Source organism: Bombus huntii, chromosome 3, assembly GCF_024542735.1.
Source record: "Bombus huntii isolate Logan2020A chromosome 3, iyBomHunt1.1, whole genome shotgun sequence".
NCBI classification, from domain to species: domain Eukaryota; kingdom Metazoa; phylum Arthropoda; class Insecta; order Hymenoptera; family Apidae; genus Bombus; species Bombus huntii.
The window spans coordinates 19,056,955-19,073,674 of record NC_066240.1 but is presented as its reverse complement, the minus strand read 5'-3'; the positions used below and the strand labels follow the sequence as shown (position 1 = coordinate 19,073,674).

The window sequence follows — 16,720 nt, the reverse complement described above, 5'->3', positions numbered from 1 at the left end:
AGAATTTATTTTAATTGTGATCATAGTTTCTTTAATTTAATCTGAAATTTGTAATTAGAGGTTAATAATTGTTACAGGCATATTGTTTCGTGTTACAAATTGAGAAGCTCGAAGGACAGTTATTATTTGTAAGTTTTATTGGTAAGTTACATTTTAATAGAAATCAGTATGCTTATAGATGTTAATTTTCTAACCCTATGTCGAACTAAACTTGAAAAAATATATATTTTCAGCAAATGTCACTTGTATTTAGATTTTCACGTTACTCGATATAATCATAACGATGACGTGTCTCGTTACAGCGTTAACGAAATTGGGAAACATTTCAATACGGTATGAATATAAAAGTTTTTTATGGTACCTGTTCAAATACTTTCGCGAATAGACACACAAAAATTACTGTGTAGCAAATTTTCTGTTATCGGATCGTAGGTTGACATATTATTACTTCGTTAAAAGAATTGTGCATTTCCACGTACTTTCGTGATTCAATATATGTTAATTATTTCGTCTTCATCTTCTACTAAAGGATAATTTACAGAATTTTCGTTATTAACAATTTTTTTTAAATTTATTTTATATTTGAACGAGCCTTAATAGAGTACCCTTTGATATACAGAATAACGAAAGTAGAGGGAAGATTAATATTAACATATATATAGAGATAGAAGCATAAAAATAAATTAAAGTAAAATTGCTAAAATTTGTAAAACAATACATTTACGATACATTTTCATGTACGTTCGTGAGTCGATGTATGCTAATACAATACTACAGCCAATCATACAACCCCCTTACGATAATTCTGCGTCGATGAACAGGACACGTAACATCAATGGAAAGATCGATGAGCAACGGGACGCGTGATCGACGAATCGTTGTTGGGTTGAACATCAAACTGCATCGGGTACCACTGTCTACAGGTATACGTATAGCACTCAGGGATCATCGCGACGAGGAGACGCTCGCTGGCGTACGTTGGTATTGGTTGGTATCGGTGCGACACAGGGGCCAAGGGTTCTAAGGGGGTTGATGCGTCGGCGTGTTGCGCCGTAGCTTTTGCCGCGGCGCCCGGCAGTCCGTAGGCGAAGTCCTAACGAGTAGCCGGCGAGCGAGCCGTTTCTCCAAAAAACTTCCCCTCAATTACATTGCGCTGAGATTTCCGTGTCCATCTTTCGAATTTTCGGCTCCTCGACCCGCGTGGTTTCTTTACTCGTCGCGTTTTCGCCGTTCGTTTTATGCTTCCCTCGTAAACTCGCCGTAGGCTGTTTCGTTCGAACTGTTTGAAACCTCGATAAGTTTGGATAAGTTCGAAGTAAGAGATCGAACAAGTTGATCGATAGTGAGATTAACTTTTTATTTTACGAAATACGTACGATCGATTTATGGGTCGAGGAAGGTATTCACGAAGTGCGAACAGTGTTTGTATTGACGAATATGGAAAATTTTGATGATATGTGACGAGATTCTGTCGATCGTGCGACAAAAAGTAAATGACCCGATTTTCGACTGACAAGTCGTAAGACGGATGTACCTTGGTGGAATGTATCAGTGAGGAACGATAGGTGTTGTGATTTCGAAGAGTGTACAAAATTCACGATTCGTGATTCTCGAGACTAGTGATCGAATCAAACTCCTCGAAAGGATCTCGTATGCGTGTAAGTTGAGTCGAAGTTCGAAACGTAATTAAAATTCTGTAAGAAGTAAAAAGAAAGAACGTAATTGTATTTAATTATGTCATCGAATGATTCTTTCGCAAGAACGTCAAACGTTCTCACAAATTGTTTCTGAGATATTTCAAACTCGTTTCATTTGCCCAGGACTTTCGTTAAGTCAAAAAATTAAGAAATTCCCAGTCGATTTGCTTTTCTTCGCGGTCATTCGTGTGATCTACTGTTGGATTTTAATTGTCCACAATTAAAACACTCGCGATACTTGAATGAGAGTGATACTTTTAAGGGTAGAAATACAGTGGCTGATTAAAGTATTTGAATAATCATAGAAAACTTTTTATGAATACATTGTGTGTATTACGCGAGACAGTTTTGAAATCCCATTAACGCTGTAGCATTACAACAATTACATTTGACAAGGAATTGCATTTTCTATTTGCATAGAAATTAAGTAAGTGTTTGCTCTCGTTATGCATTCAAAAATGACAATTTTCAGTACAAAGTTTGTAACAAAAGATATATCAAAATATTGCTTTAAATAAAAATTTATTTGAATAAAATTTTACAAAGTTTCGTATTCGTACGCGTAACACGTTCATTAAAATTTGCTACGTTAAGAGTTCGAATACTTTCGTGAGTCGTTGTACGTGTAAACCAAAATTCTCGAAATCTGCACCCACACCGTTGTATGAATCATCGTGGATGGTTTAGCGAGACGATTCGAAGATGACGAGCTCGATAATGGACGTCGATTATAAACTTTGGACCGTGGAAAACTGGGCCACATCCAGTCCAGCTTTCCGTTATCTCGTGATTCGTGGATCGTGCACGAGCAAAATAGGAAGGCAATATAGTGGATGAAAAAAAGCGCGTCGGGAAGAATGGGGTAACCGAGGGAAAATAAAGGAGCGAAGGGTGGGAGGAGGTTGTACGGAGAAAGAGAGCGAACCCGGAAAACCGGGAAACACCGAACAATACCAATTGCGACAAATTACACGTTGCTTTATCCGGTAACGCCGGCCCGCGATTAAAAGGGAACACAGAACGACGTGGCATCGAATACTACGAACCGTGATTCACCCCATTTTCTTTCTCTTTCTTCTTTTCTTCTATTTTACTTTCTATCTTTTTCATTTTCTTTGTTTCCCCGTTCTTGTTTTCTTCGTCCGTCATTTTTGATCAATCGAACGAAGGGGAAATTGCCGCTCCACCGAAAGTTATTGAGGTTTCCCTATGAAAATTTAATCAGTGGGTTTTTTCAAAGCTCGTTCGTTTCCCTTTTTGCTTTTACTTCTCTTCTTTTATCGCGTTTTCCGTTGTTTTCATTTTCTTTCTTTCGTGGTTGTTTGACTTGTTCCACTTTCGATCTATGCAACAAAGGGTAAATTGTCATTCGACTAAAAGTTATCGAGATTCTTCTATAGAAATTCAATTAACGCACTGTTTAGCGTAGGTACCGATCATTGTATTTCCTTTTCCGCTATGTTTCCCCGTACTTTTTCCCTTTTCTTTTATGTTTCTTTGTTACCTGTTTCTCCGTTTGTGATTTTTGATTTCCGTTCAATGAAAGAGAAACTGCGCCAGCCGACTAAACATTATTGGATTTTTCGTATGGAGGTTTAATTAACGCGTGGTTTACACTTTATATATTGGCTTCGCCGTTTTGATGGCCGAAGCAAATTAGATTGGTACGGAATCAAACGAAGTTGAGATACGTGATTCGAATGGTGTGCTTTGACTACAGCACATTTTTGTATCTAGACGATCCACGTGTCTTTGATTCGTTGAGAAGAATCGAGAAGAAGAAAGTTTTGCTTAAAATTAACGTCTCGCTTGTCCATATGGTAATATCCATCGAATATTGCTTTCTGTTATATCTTTATCGTTATTTCCTTCACAGGATTACGATGTCCCGCTTTCATACACATATCGCATACGATGTTCAATACAGTGCGACAAAATATTGCTTTCTGTTTGACAACGAATATCATTAAAATTTTCATCAAACTGTTAATCCGAGGATTTAGAGATTCGATCGGGTATCACTTTCTACTAATTGTGAGAACGAACTTTGCGCTTCGTACTGAAACAGTCGAGCATTACACGGTTATATTTTAACGGGCTCCGTTACGAGAGATTCGCTTGAAATGTCGCAGCTGTCTTGCATCGGAAGAATGTCTTCGCTTTCGAAATAAAATGCCGGGACTTTGTTACTTCCGGAATATTCTCGTTTAATTCTGCCGTGTTGTTTGCGTATTTTTTTAACGATTACAGAGTATCCAATGTTTCAACAAAATGTGAAAAAATTCTTACTAGCGTGCACGATTTCTCTCGCAATGTTACGTTAGACATCGTATACACCCTTTTCACTTGCTAAAATAAGAGCACGATCGAAATATAAAAATTCGAAATATAAATAAATCGAAGTTTCTTTACCGGAGATCACTTTCCATTATGGAAAGCTCTGGCTAAGCGAAAGCGAGAAAAATCGGATTTCGTATTTACTTTCCTTCGTATTTTCCTATTTTCCATTTCTGTCGATAGCAGCATTTCGAACACCTGTGATTGCAACGCATACTAATTTTTTTTCCATTGGTTCTTACTTCCAAACACGAGGTATCGTTTTTATCGGAATACTTCGATGGAAATGTGATTCTTTTCTACTATACAACCGTCGACCGTCAATTTTAATTCAACTATATTTCAACGATATTTGATTTCATGTTTTCGTTCTTTCAACATCCTATTTTACGTTAAATCCGTACGTCGAGATACAATTTTTTAATAAAAAATTATTTTTCGGAATTGTATTGGAATACCTTCTATCTGTTACTCCTTTGTTCTATTCATTTGCATTAATTTTGGTCAATTTTAACTGTACGTAGGAATGATAAGGAATATCAATGATTTCTGGTCGATATCGGTGGCAATCGGTTTAATCCCAGTGTATTCGATCCATTCGCAACGCGATATCGTTTCCAGCGTTACGGAGATCGTGTCGACACGTGTGCCGCGCACGTTTAGCCGTACTTGTAATCCGACAACGAAACTGGCGTTTCGCGAAATTTATATGATCCGCGGAAGATTTCTCCTAATCTCTCGGTGTTTCGGGCTTGTTTCGATATACACGCTATTTTCGTCGCGTGTATAATGTACAGTATGTGGCGTAGCATGGAGGGCCAAATGAATCGATGCTTCCTGCTTGAACAGCTTCGATGGCTCAATAATTGAAAGTGCAAGCATAGAAAGATATTTATTTCATTTCTCCATTTGTTGCATGGAATAGATAGCCTGCAATGCCGTGTTTTCACAGTTCGATTTATTATGTAAATTTGACGAAAATAAAGATAAAGATGACGGTTGTAAATTAGGTGAAATATTGGGTTAAACTTTACTGTAACGGTTGAGAAGTCGAGAAATCGATTGGAACGCAAAGAAACATCTTTGAATCGTTTCGCTGAATTTTTCAGTCGTGTTCTGTCCGATATAGTTGACACGATGGTTTACGGTTTCTCTATGGTCTCGATCAAATAATTTAATAATTGAAAATATAAAGATACGTAAATTTATTTTTTTCTCCATTTATCGATCCTATTGTATATTTAATATTACTTCTAAATAGCATTTTCTATATGATTTAGATTTATAATTTATTCAATTATTAATTTTCCTTTAAAAACTTTTAGTTCCATTTAGTTCCATTAAATTCTCCAAAATTTTCTCAGTTATAATCTAAATTATATAAGTCTTGCTGTCTTACTAATATTCCTAAATTCCAAGAAATTTGACAAAACTTTAATCACGTTCTTAGAAATATTCTTCGAGCAGATCGGATTACTGGTAATTGTATCTCAATAATTGTATGCAATTGTGTATACATATGTGCGACAATTGTTTAGTATAATCCATACTAATCCTATCGAATTATCATCTAAGATAGACTTGCTTGTTATATATACAATATATGGCTTATTCGTATATTCCAAGAATTGCGTAAAGATTTAATGGGACTCGGGGAAATACGATGAAGCGCGATCAGTCGCTTCCTATCCTGCATATACGCGCGTATATGTACATAGGATATGCATATCTATGTTTCAAGCATTTCTGGTTCCACGATTGTTCTTTCCATTCTCGTCACATTGGACTCGATTTATTCATACAACAGACGTGTAATCATTTTTCTGTTTTGCATTATTCTTATTCATATTTTCCTTCGATATTCCACTACCTCGCCTACCTCCTAGATAGCTTTTCTTTCTCCCTCGATATCAGCCTATGAAAATTTCAAAGAATTAATTTTATTTTATTTCATTCATCTTGTACGTTATTCCCACCGCAAAACTTATTTTCCTACCCTATAATTATAGTCCTGCTCAGAGAATCGATATATTGGGTTGGCAACTAAGTGGTTGCGGATTTTGTCAATACCACCTAATGACAAAATCCGCAACCACTTAATTGCCAACTCAATACATTACATACACACGACATACGTACGAAAATTGATGTTAATTCATACTTTCATAAAGGATATAAACTAACATACACGAAGATGGTACCCCGCTGGGGTAGCCACCCACATGATAATCAAACAGCTAAAAAATTCTACCAAATGTCCAAATTGGACAAACTGTGAATGTGAAATATTAAATAAAAAAAATTTATACTTTAATTACCGAAACATGAAAAATGTAACGTATCGTATTTTTCTCCGTGGTCTTTGATTTTATTCGCACGTCTCCCGAATATATCGACTATTTTCAAATTTTCTATTTCTTCCCATTGAAAACGCGATAAATCCTGTTGTACAGTTTCTACCTTTCTCATTTCCTTCTTCCTTTCTTTTTTTTTGTTTTTTTACTAATTTACAAGATGAATACTATTCGTTAATGTTTCTTATCGTTGATAATAACATCAGCGATAGTACGCGATAGTTATGAAATTTCTTAACCGTGTATTACATATGCGAGATTGTAAGTTACAAGTCGCCGGCGACGGGTGTGCTAACAAATGCAATCGCAGCCGGCGCGATAATTCGCGATCGAGTTAAGCGTAACCAAGTGCTACAGAACGTGATGTTTCCAGGTGTCGTCATCGCGTCATCGTGCTGGCCTTAACGAGGCGCAGTTAGCGTCGGCATCGTTAGGGAGCGTGGAACGCGAGTGGACTGGTGCTTCCAAATCCTCGAAATTATCGCCGCGATTCCTAGCACCCTTGGTGTATAGTGAGAACAGTGGTTCGTCGTTCGTGTCCACCTCCTCTCGATAATTCGTCCTCGCATCTCGAAGAAGGGAGGCACGTAAACGATCGTGAGTACGCGAACGTGCTTCCTTAAAGTGAACCTTACGCGCGGATATGCGCCGTTAATGAAAGAATCTGGCGTGATTGCTCGAGGAGACGATCGGAGCGTCCTTACGTGGCTGGTAGCCGCGAGAATAGCGAACCAAGCTAACGAAAAAGGGACAAGTAGAAAGGAGGGAAGAAGAAATCGAGCAGAGAAGGGTGAGTGCATCGACGACAATAACAGAGTAGAAGGTAATTATTCAGAACAGGATACGATGAGAATACGACGAGGAATATATTACGAAGCTCGTGATTCTGAGTAACGTTTTCCTATGAATATAACCGTCGTTCGGTTTTAGTTTTCAAGATACACAGCGATTCACGTTCGATGTTACGTGCTATACGTGATGGTATTGAAGATAAATTGGTTTATACGTTGAAAGGTATAAATCGGTGAAAAACTATACCTCTGTTCGGAATAATTACCCGCTAGGATAAAGGAACGTAGATCTATGCCTTGGGTACATTTGTTAGCGGTTACTCCGCGATTCGATAATACTGATTTACATATTTGCCGATAATGCCGCGTATTTCGACGTACCGCGTTAGAGGTGTAATCACGCGTGTAATTCTTGTCCGTACGTGCAGCCAGCGACGCTTATAATGGTAAGGTATTACCGGAAATCCGTCTTAAATCTCTTGTAATTAAATCTTGAATGTAGCGAGCATCATCGCGCCACACAGACCGGCATCGATGTTTCAGATAACGCGTCCGTTAGTTTGCTTTTCTCGGGATAACAGGCCGGCTTTGTCGAAGCCTAAAATGTGCCTTCAGTTTTGAACATTGTGTACATTATCGGCGCGATTCGCTATTATTAAGCGGCGATGAATTATCCTTGTCGGATTAATAGAACTTTATATGCAAGTTTAATGGACTTCGTTCTTTTCTCTACGAACGCGTTTTCTAATTTTCTCGATGAAAATAATTGTAACGTGAAAATACCGTATTACAGATATTTCCGTCAATTTTGTTTGTAAAGCGTGAGACACTTTCAACGAGGAATTAAATTTAGAGTAACCGTATAATTTTATTAGAATCGTATACACATCGGTAGGTGTAGACAAATATAGGAAGTAAAATCTGTTCGCCCGAAGCTTGAAATTTGGAATAAAAATCCATTTGCACATTGCTGTAGAACAAATTAATTAATGGATATTCGATTTTATTTAGAAATAGCTAATAGCGTGCTGTGTATCGATACCTAGGAAATACTAATGATATTAGCAATATAGCAAATGGACAGATTGTGTACTCTGTGGCCGTACAATTGGCTGTGTACAACCAATTGTTTTTCTCGCTACAATTCGAGGTCTTTGTGACCAGAAATACACAACGTTCGGATGAATACAATTGAAACTGTTTATTTCGAACGGCTCCTACGATATTTCGGATAATTGCTTTCCTCGTAACATATTGCACGCGCCTTTATTTCTCTTCGAGATTAATGAAGTCTATCGTGGAGGATATCGTCGTTTTATTTTCTCTCTATCGCTATATCCAGATAAATATACCGCGCTTCACTATATTTTAATAACGCGGCTGTATTCGAAAGTACAGTTTATACGAAAATCATGTGTTCGAGAATTAACTGTACCCTGTTGAGTTCTTTATGATTTCGTGACACGTAGGTGGATAATTTAAAAATATTTTGATCAGATCGAGGAAAAGGACGCGTTCAAGGGTGAACACGTAGCTTGGTATAGCCTTCTGAATGCATTAGCGCGAGAAAACGAGTACGTGTGTCGATGTGTACACGCGAACGGTTAGGAAAGCGGCTTAGCCTCTTCTAAGAAATGCCATAGCTGGTAAGGTGAAAATGGGTCAAGGAGTTTCTGCATAAGAAAGCTAATTCCACGGCTGTCGCCGAGCACGCCTCGTAAAAACATCCCACTTTTCAATGATAAATTATCCTTGACTGTAAATTTATTCTTTGACGTTCTTCGATCGGCTAATTTTTATTTTTTCCAAACTAGTTTACCGATTACGTACAGTTTACAGTGCACAGGTGCGACGTGTAATTCATGTTGTCGATGAAGTAGCGCGATTAACATAAATGGGTCCCATTTACGACTACGCTCATTTATTTTGGGCCCGATCGCAAACAAAAACACGCACGATGGAGGTTCGTTCGATGGAGATTTATGGCTCGCGAGTCACGTATTGTTCCCCTAATGCGAAAACGTACACTGGCTCGCAATTGATTTACCGAATATCGCTGCCAGCATTTCGGTCAACGGGGCTGTACACAATCTGACGGTGTGCTGGTACACGATCGTAGGCGTTTCTTAGCTCTAGACAAATCACTATAACGTGGAGTGCGATAGACCGTGATGGGGAACGATCTGTTTCCTTAGTACTCGATGTGGCGGCATTTACTTTACGCAGTCGGAAATTTACTAGCTGATAATTGCTATTATTGGCACGAATCTCGGGTAATTGATGGAGGAAAAGCAAAGTAAACGTTAAATATTTCTAACTTATGTAGGAATATTATATTATTAGTTTGTAGGTAGCAGTATGATTTATACGATATCGCTTGCACTCACACGAAATCGAATATAATACCCCGTTTCACGTATTCGTTACTCGCTACTTCTACGACACAACAACGCAACGATCTTCACACGACAACGATAAATTCAACTCTGACTCTCTCGACTCTCGTTACGACGTCTTCCATGCTCGCTTTTTTCCTAAACATACCTTGGTAACGCTCGCGACACTCTTTGACAACGTCAACGTATCTTGACAACGCTAATAAACAATTACCTCTCGCGCCACGTCCTTCCCTGATGTCACACTATCCCACATTTATGATATAATTATTTAGACGTTGTATAGTGCAGTATCGCGGACAGATTGCCTAAGAAATATCGGGTGAAGCGTAAACAATGTCGCGAGAAAGCCTAAGTGCCGACAGACCAAAAGGGTCTGGAAACTTCAACGATCCCATCAATGTATGGTCGGTCTTTCGGTCGAATAGTTACGCGGAAAAATGGCCCTACGCGATCATAATCGCGGACGGTTGCGGAACCGCCAACGTGGTGGGTCTATGAGAAAAGACAAAGGGATTAAGACGAATAATCCTTAAGGGAGAAAGACGAATTAACAGGTAGTCGTTAGTTGAGAAGTCAGAGTGTTGTCAGCGTTGATGGTCCGCGTGAAAGAGAGCGTTGGAGCGGTTGTAACGAGAATAGTGAGTGACGAATGATGACTGCGTGTATATAGACTGACGGAGCATCATACTTGATTTTGTGTTGACGCGAACGATATTGAGACAGATCATACCGTTACCAAACCTACTAGCACTATATTTTTTCCACCATAGTATGCCCGAATACGATCAATCTATTCTTCCATTAATTTTGAATTGTAAGAATTATATATGTCGGAGATGAAAGGACATCGGGGCTTCCCTTTTGGAATGTTGGGAAAACCCCCAATACCCTAGTCCAGACTTTTACTATAGCTACGCTTAAGTAACAAAACTAAGAAATAGTTGTGATGTTCTAATTCGATTTTACGACGATGGGCCTGGGCTCGAAGTGACATAACGGGTCACTGAACGTAGCCACGGTCACGGGAGGGACGTGTACCTTTTTTTTTTGTACGTGGAGAGATCCTCATGGACACTCCGCTGTTCGAATAATCGCGTAACAGCAGAGTAGTGTCGGACTCCTAGCGACTAAAACTCCACGATGACCATCCTACGCCATCGACCTACCATCGACAGGAGTGCGCCAGGAACCTCTTATGAATTAACTTCTGTTGCACCCCCTTCTCGCGACCTCTTGTTCGAGCTAGTCCTAATAAAGGAGGGACGTGTACCTAACAGAGGTATGGAATAATTATATAGCTCTCCTTAAAAACAAAGATCGACCCGAGAGGTGGGGAGAGGACTATATAAGGGCAGTTCCACTTGGACTGTAAGTTAGTTCACTCAGATAAGTTTTACTTGTACGTTCAGTCATACGTGTATCACATCGCATTCGTCATCCCGTTGACCGTGGATTCGTTATCGAACCTGAATTCATTGTCGTCGACATCTCGACCATCCGATTGTCACGTGAACTTGAGGGTTGGATAATGAAATAGAATAGCTGAGTCGTAACACAACTATTGATTTTGATTTAGTTGAACTTTATTACGAATTCAGCAATCACAACGGAATACACACTGAATTAACATAAATCACAATTCACTCCAACCACGTTATGTAAAACTTAGTTACAATGATACGTTAAGTACGCGACTGTTATAATGATATGTTGACTATTCTAAGGATACAGAATAAGTGAAGTTTTACCGACGATACCGTGTCTGAAGAAAGCTAGGGGTGGGTGTGTCTAAGGACACGGGACTATCGGATTTGTTGATGACAATTTTGGTTAAGAAAGTGAGGGCCGTTTCCGATTGGATAATAAGAAGGTTGGTGGATCAGGAAGGGTTTTAGCCGCCCTCGTGAGAAAGTTGCTAACGGAACATACCAAACGCGCGGAAAACTAACTTTCTGCGTTAACTCGTAGTAAACGATAAACGTAAAAGGAAACCTAAGACAAGAGATACTCGCTTGGTCCGAAGGACCTTAACTATGAAAATTCCAAGACATCTGAGCGCCATCCTGCCCGCGGTGTGTGACCTGGTCTCTGATGTTAATTACACGATTGCCGTTATTATTTGTAGCCTCTTGCAATAACCACATTTGTGCCAATAAATATCAGCTATAATTCACGATGGTAAATTCGCGCGAAGGTTCGTCAAACGCCCAAAATTCCAACCTTAACCCGTCATATATAATTATACACAATTTTTATAGTGACGGAACAAAGTGAATGCAGCGTTTTATTTGTCATCTGTGATCGCACATAAGTGATTGGCGATAAGTTTGCAACGCTACGTAATTTTCGGAGCAGTTTACTTGGCTGACGGCTGTGTTTTGCGTCTCGAGGATATCGCTGCCATCGTAGATAACGCATAGCAATTGTGTATTCTCTAAGTAGACCAAGTAGACTAGAATTATATGTATAGCGCTACAACACGATAGATGCACTTTGGTAGAAGTAGTAGGTTTGTGTATAAGCGAAAGCAGTTGCAAGGTGCGCAGGAAAGGGACCGAATACTTAATGCCACCGCTGTCGTTTCGAACAATTCGCGATAAGGTTACTTTGAGAGCTCTATAGTCATTGATTTTCTCCAGAAACTTTGTCTAATACGGCTAGAATGTTAGAGCATTTCGACGGTAAGCGTTTTGAGGCATTAGGTCTAGTATCGCTATTGTTTCCGACGTTATCCTGTTGCTGCGCACGGTTTCTAAAGGCTTTCATGGACGACGCATTCCTGAATATTGCATCGCTGCTTCGAATTTCAAATCGTGATAAATAAAGAACATTCTACGTTTTTACGACCAGAACGACTTGAAGTAAAAAACTTCGTACGTTTTCTCATTTGTACTCGATAAGCGCTAAATTCATGGAACGTGGAACGTTCAACGATCGAATCGTTACGCGAATGCGGAAATTATTATTTCGAGCGTTGTTTAATAAGATATTCTATAGAACGTAAAATTGATACTTATATTGAAATTATATTCAGTCGATCAATGGATTTTATAGCTTTATCTTGCGTTTAACGTATCAACTATCGTACGAATAATAGATTTACTTGACGTTTCATAAAAATTCATTGCACGATTATGATTTCATACTGATAGCCCTACTAATACTCTTTCTTGGCAAAAGTAAGTCCAAATAGTTTGTACGATCGAACTAATGTCGTTAGTGGAATTTTACGAGTTGAAAATTGTTAGTATTAAAAAATTCTCTCACAAAATAACGCGACACGCTTGCTGACAAATAAAGCGCAAATTTACAAGTAAATTTGACAAATTACCACAAAGCATACATATTTATAAATTCATATTTTTATGAATTGTTATAATAGGTGCCTGTCGCTACACATAGCAATTTATACATTCTGCGAATTCATATTTTAAGTGACCAGAAACAGACGGATAAAAAAGCAACGATTTCTATTAATATGGAATGTGTTATTTACATTCGTCTATTGTCTGACTTTCTGACACGCCAAACATTTGTCTTCAGTAAAACTGTAACTGTTGTACGATGTTCGCGAGCAACATTCCAGAAGATTTAAGAGTGCCATAACAAAGCGATGAATCTACAAACAAGAAAACGCAATACCGTCCGCAAACTCTTTGAACATTTGACTAGGTTCCTTCTATCCCATTACACCAACACCGACAAAAAGACACGAGAACTTCCTTCGTCTTACACAACGATCCTTCTACACCTACTCGACACCTAACTCGTAACTCGACGAATCTCAGATTCCTCTGTTTTTATTCCTTCGTTTGACTTCCCTCGCGGAAGAACAGGGGGAAAGGAGAGAAAAGGACCGAACTTTCTTTTGGGACGCGCCAAATTTCTGATATATTCTATAACGTACGGTAAGCTTTAAGGAATAGCATTTAACACTGGAACTACCGATAGTTAACACGAAGCTATTTCTATCGAGACCAGTGAAAACGACTGGTCTTTAAAAAATACGTAATAATAGAATATTTTTGTATTTATCGATTTATTACTTTCTTACAGAAGGAATTCCATGTTGTGTAGTACATTGTTGGTATTATTAATCCATCTGAGACCATGATCCCTAAACGAGGGTCGACTCATTTATAAAATTGTAGAACCAGTCATTTTCACTGCTGTGGTATTTCTAGCGTTAGCATCTGGAGATCTAGCGATCGATCCGGAATTTTCCAGATAATTGATATCGTCGTATCGAATGATACGCGGTAAAAATTTGAAAAACGCGTGGCAAGTTGTAGAAAACGAGAAAACTGGTTAATCGGGGTTCGATAAACGGATCGCAGCACCCTTTTACATTTTGACAATTACCAGTCATTTCGACTGGTATTGGTATAAGTAGCCTTGATACAAAATTATTTTGAGATCGAATACATAAAAAACAAAATAAAATGCATTATATTATTCTTTTAGCCATCGTTGCGAAAGTCATTATATCATTGCGGAAAAAAATATAACACGAAGTAGGAATTTTAAAATAAAATTGTAAAACCAGTCGGTTCGACTGGTGTGGTGGTTCTAGTGTTAAAAGTGTTAGTTTTACGATGCAGAAAGCATTACTTTAAAAATTTATCATACGAGTAAGCTGTACAATTTGTATAAATTTTGTATAATAGCACCCGCGCCTTAAAATTCGCCTTGAAATTTTCGTGTTCTACTCGTCAGAAACTGAAACGTACGTTACGAAACAAGTAAGAAATTCGGTGTTGCTTAAAAGTTGGACCAAAAAGTGAAATCGAAGGGGAGAAAAAAAAAAAGAAAAGAAAAGGAAGAATCAAGGAACGGCAACGAGAAAAGAGAAACGGCTGAGAAAATGCTTTCAATCCGAGAGAAAAATCCACGAGATTCTTATCTTGGACGCAATCTTCCAACACAGCCTCTGTTATGCGATCTAACTTCTTGACTTTCTTATGCCATTCAGCAACAAGTAAAGGTCCTATGAATATCTATGGAGTTTCCGTGCTTTTCATTCCGAATCATCGGTTACGCGAAGTTCATACGACGACTAAATTTACTTAAAAAATAAAATCGTTTGCCGTATACGACGATAGAAGATAAATGAAAAGCTTAGAACGCAATAAACGTGAAATATCTGCATAAGTCAAAATTAACATATCGTGGTAATCTTATTATATCATTCTTGGTGCGAGAAAATGAAAATTAATTAATCGAATTATTTTGATTTATTAAATCAACTGAATTATTCGAAGGTTGATATCACAGCGAGATCTTGAAGTTGCTCGATACTTCACGGCTACTCGCGTCCAGACGTAATTTTCTCATGACGTTCGGTAAGAGGCTGTCTAATTAAACGCCTTTGGAACGTTTATAGGTTTACGACGGAAAGAATGAAAGAAAAGAACTTACGTAAAGTGGCGAGATGCGATTCATCGCTTTGAAGATACGACTGTCACCGAGCTCGGGACAACTAACAAGATAAAACATTTATAAGAGGAGTTTTCGGTTCGTCGTATCTTGTTAAGAGACCATCAATTTATGACTATTGGACGTTCCATGCGCTTAACGCGATCGAGTATTCCTTTAAATCATCGCGCTTCGCGGTCCTACGCTACCGTATCACGTTATACGTATACGTATCATAAGCGTCGACCTAAGCTACGACTTCTATCCTCTGCTACAGCATTTTAATATTTGGCCAGACAGCCGAAGAATCGTTTCCTCAGCGTCGCATTTCACCTCGTATAATATGAAAATTCGTTTGAAATTTACTTTTATTCGATTTTGACTAACTTCGATCCTATCTGTGAAAACGAAAAATTCGAACGTTTCATCTTGGCGAGCGGATTCGTGCAAACACGCGCCCTTTTCTCATTCTTCATTTGTTACAACTGAAGTTGTAATTCGATTTACTATTTATTATCTATTATTGTTTGGTGCGTGCCTTTCGGCTTTGGACGGTCTTTTGGTTTTACATCTCTTACATCCAATTCCCTTTTTACATGTCTACCTCCCCTCTTTTCCACTCTATTCTATCGCACTACCTTGCTTATTCTACCTCTAAAAACTAAGCATTAGGAACTATAAATTATCGATTAATGACTAAACACTCCTGCCACTTTGGTCCTCAGCCTCCTTGTTGTGCCTCCTCCTTGTCGTTTGCCCTTCTCTTCTCTATTATTGCTTTCAGTTCTGCCAAACCTTCTCCAGTCTCGTTCAGCGTTTTTCCTATGTCTTTTGGTCCTCCCGTTATTACACATTCTTCTATTACGTGTCTTAGGTCTTCTTCTTTCCTTCTGCACAGTCTGCGTCTTTTTTCCCCCTCTTCTTTCCAGTATTCCCTTGCTTTGGTCTCGTTTCCGCATCTGAATCTTGCCAGTATTCTTCCGCCCTTCCACTTCATCCTCCCATCTAAGTACTTTGGTAATTTCTCTTTGGCTATGTTTCTGTAGTAATTCCATTTCCTATGTACATGGCTACTATATACTATACAGGGTGGTTGTTAACTGGTGGTACAATCGGAAAGGGGGTGATTCTACGCGAAAAAAGAAGTTGAAAATGTAGAATAAAATTTTTTTTTTCATTTTTCCATCGAGACAACGATCTACAGTGAGATCCGTTATAACGAGACGCGATAAAGTGCACGCGTACCGAGCGACAATTCAAAGTCGATTTTCTCGAAAACAAAGCCTCGAACGAAAGATTTGTATTCTATATCTTCGACTTCTTTTTTCGCCTAGAATCACCCCCTTTCCGCTTGTACCACCAGTTACCAACCACCCCGTATATAAATATAACGCCAGAAATAGGTAACAGTAAATTTCAAGGTAAAACGAAAATGACGTTTGTTACGTCATTTTTCTCTACTTCTCAATTTACGAAGTTGATCGTTGTCGCACGGCCAACGTTATCGTTATTCCACGAATTGCGGAACAGAGCTGTTATGGGAAGATAGGAAGACGAAATGCTCGCACGATATATTTCGGAATGGGCAAGACGAGTGATTAATTAAGATTTGCGAGAGCAAGATCGGAACGACACGCGATTGTGCGCAAGAACGCCGGCGTTACACTGATTGGAATTTAGTGTAGACTAGCAGAGGGCCTGGTAACGTTGCCGTTTCTCCAATTAAG

General features: G+C 38.7%; 1 protein-coding gene across 1 annotated transcript in view; it reads left to right on the top strand.

The window, feature by feature from the left end:
- Nucleotides 1-979: 979 nt before the first annotated feature.
- Nucleotides 980-16,720, top strand: part of LOC126864130 (peroxidasin-like) — a 352,730-nt gene continuing 336,989 nt past the window's right edge. The window contains exons 1-2 of the mRNA XM_050615123.1: nucleotides 980-1,658; nucleotides 6,762-7,178. The gene's annotated coding sequence lies outside the window, so the exon portion shown is untranslated. The remainder of the gene's footprint in view (nucleotides 1,659-6,761; nucleotides 7,179-16,720) is intronic.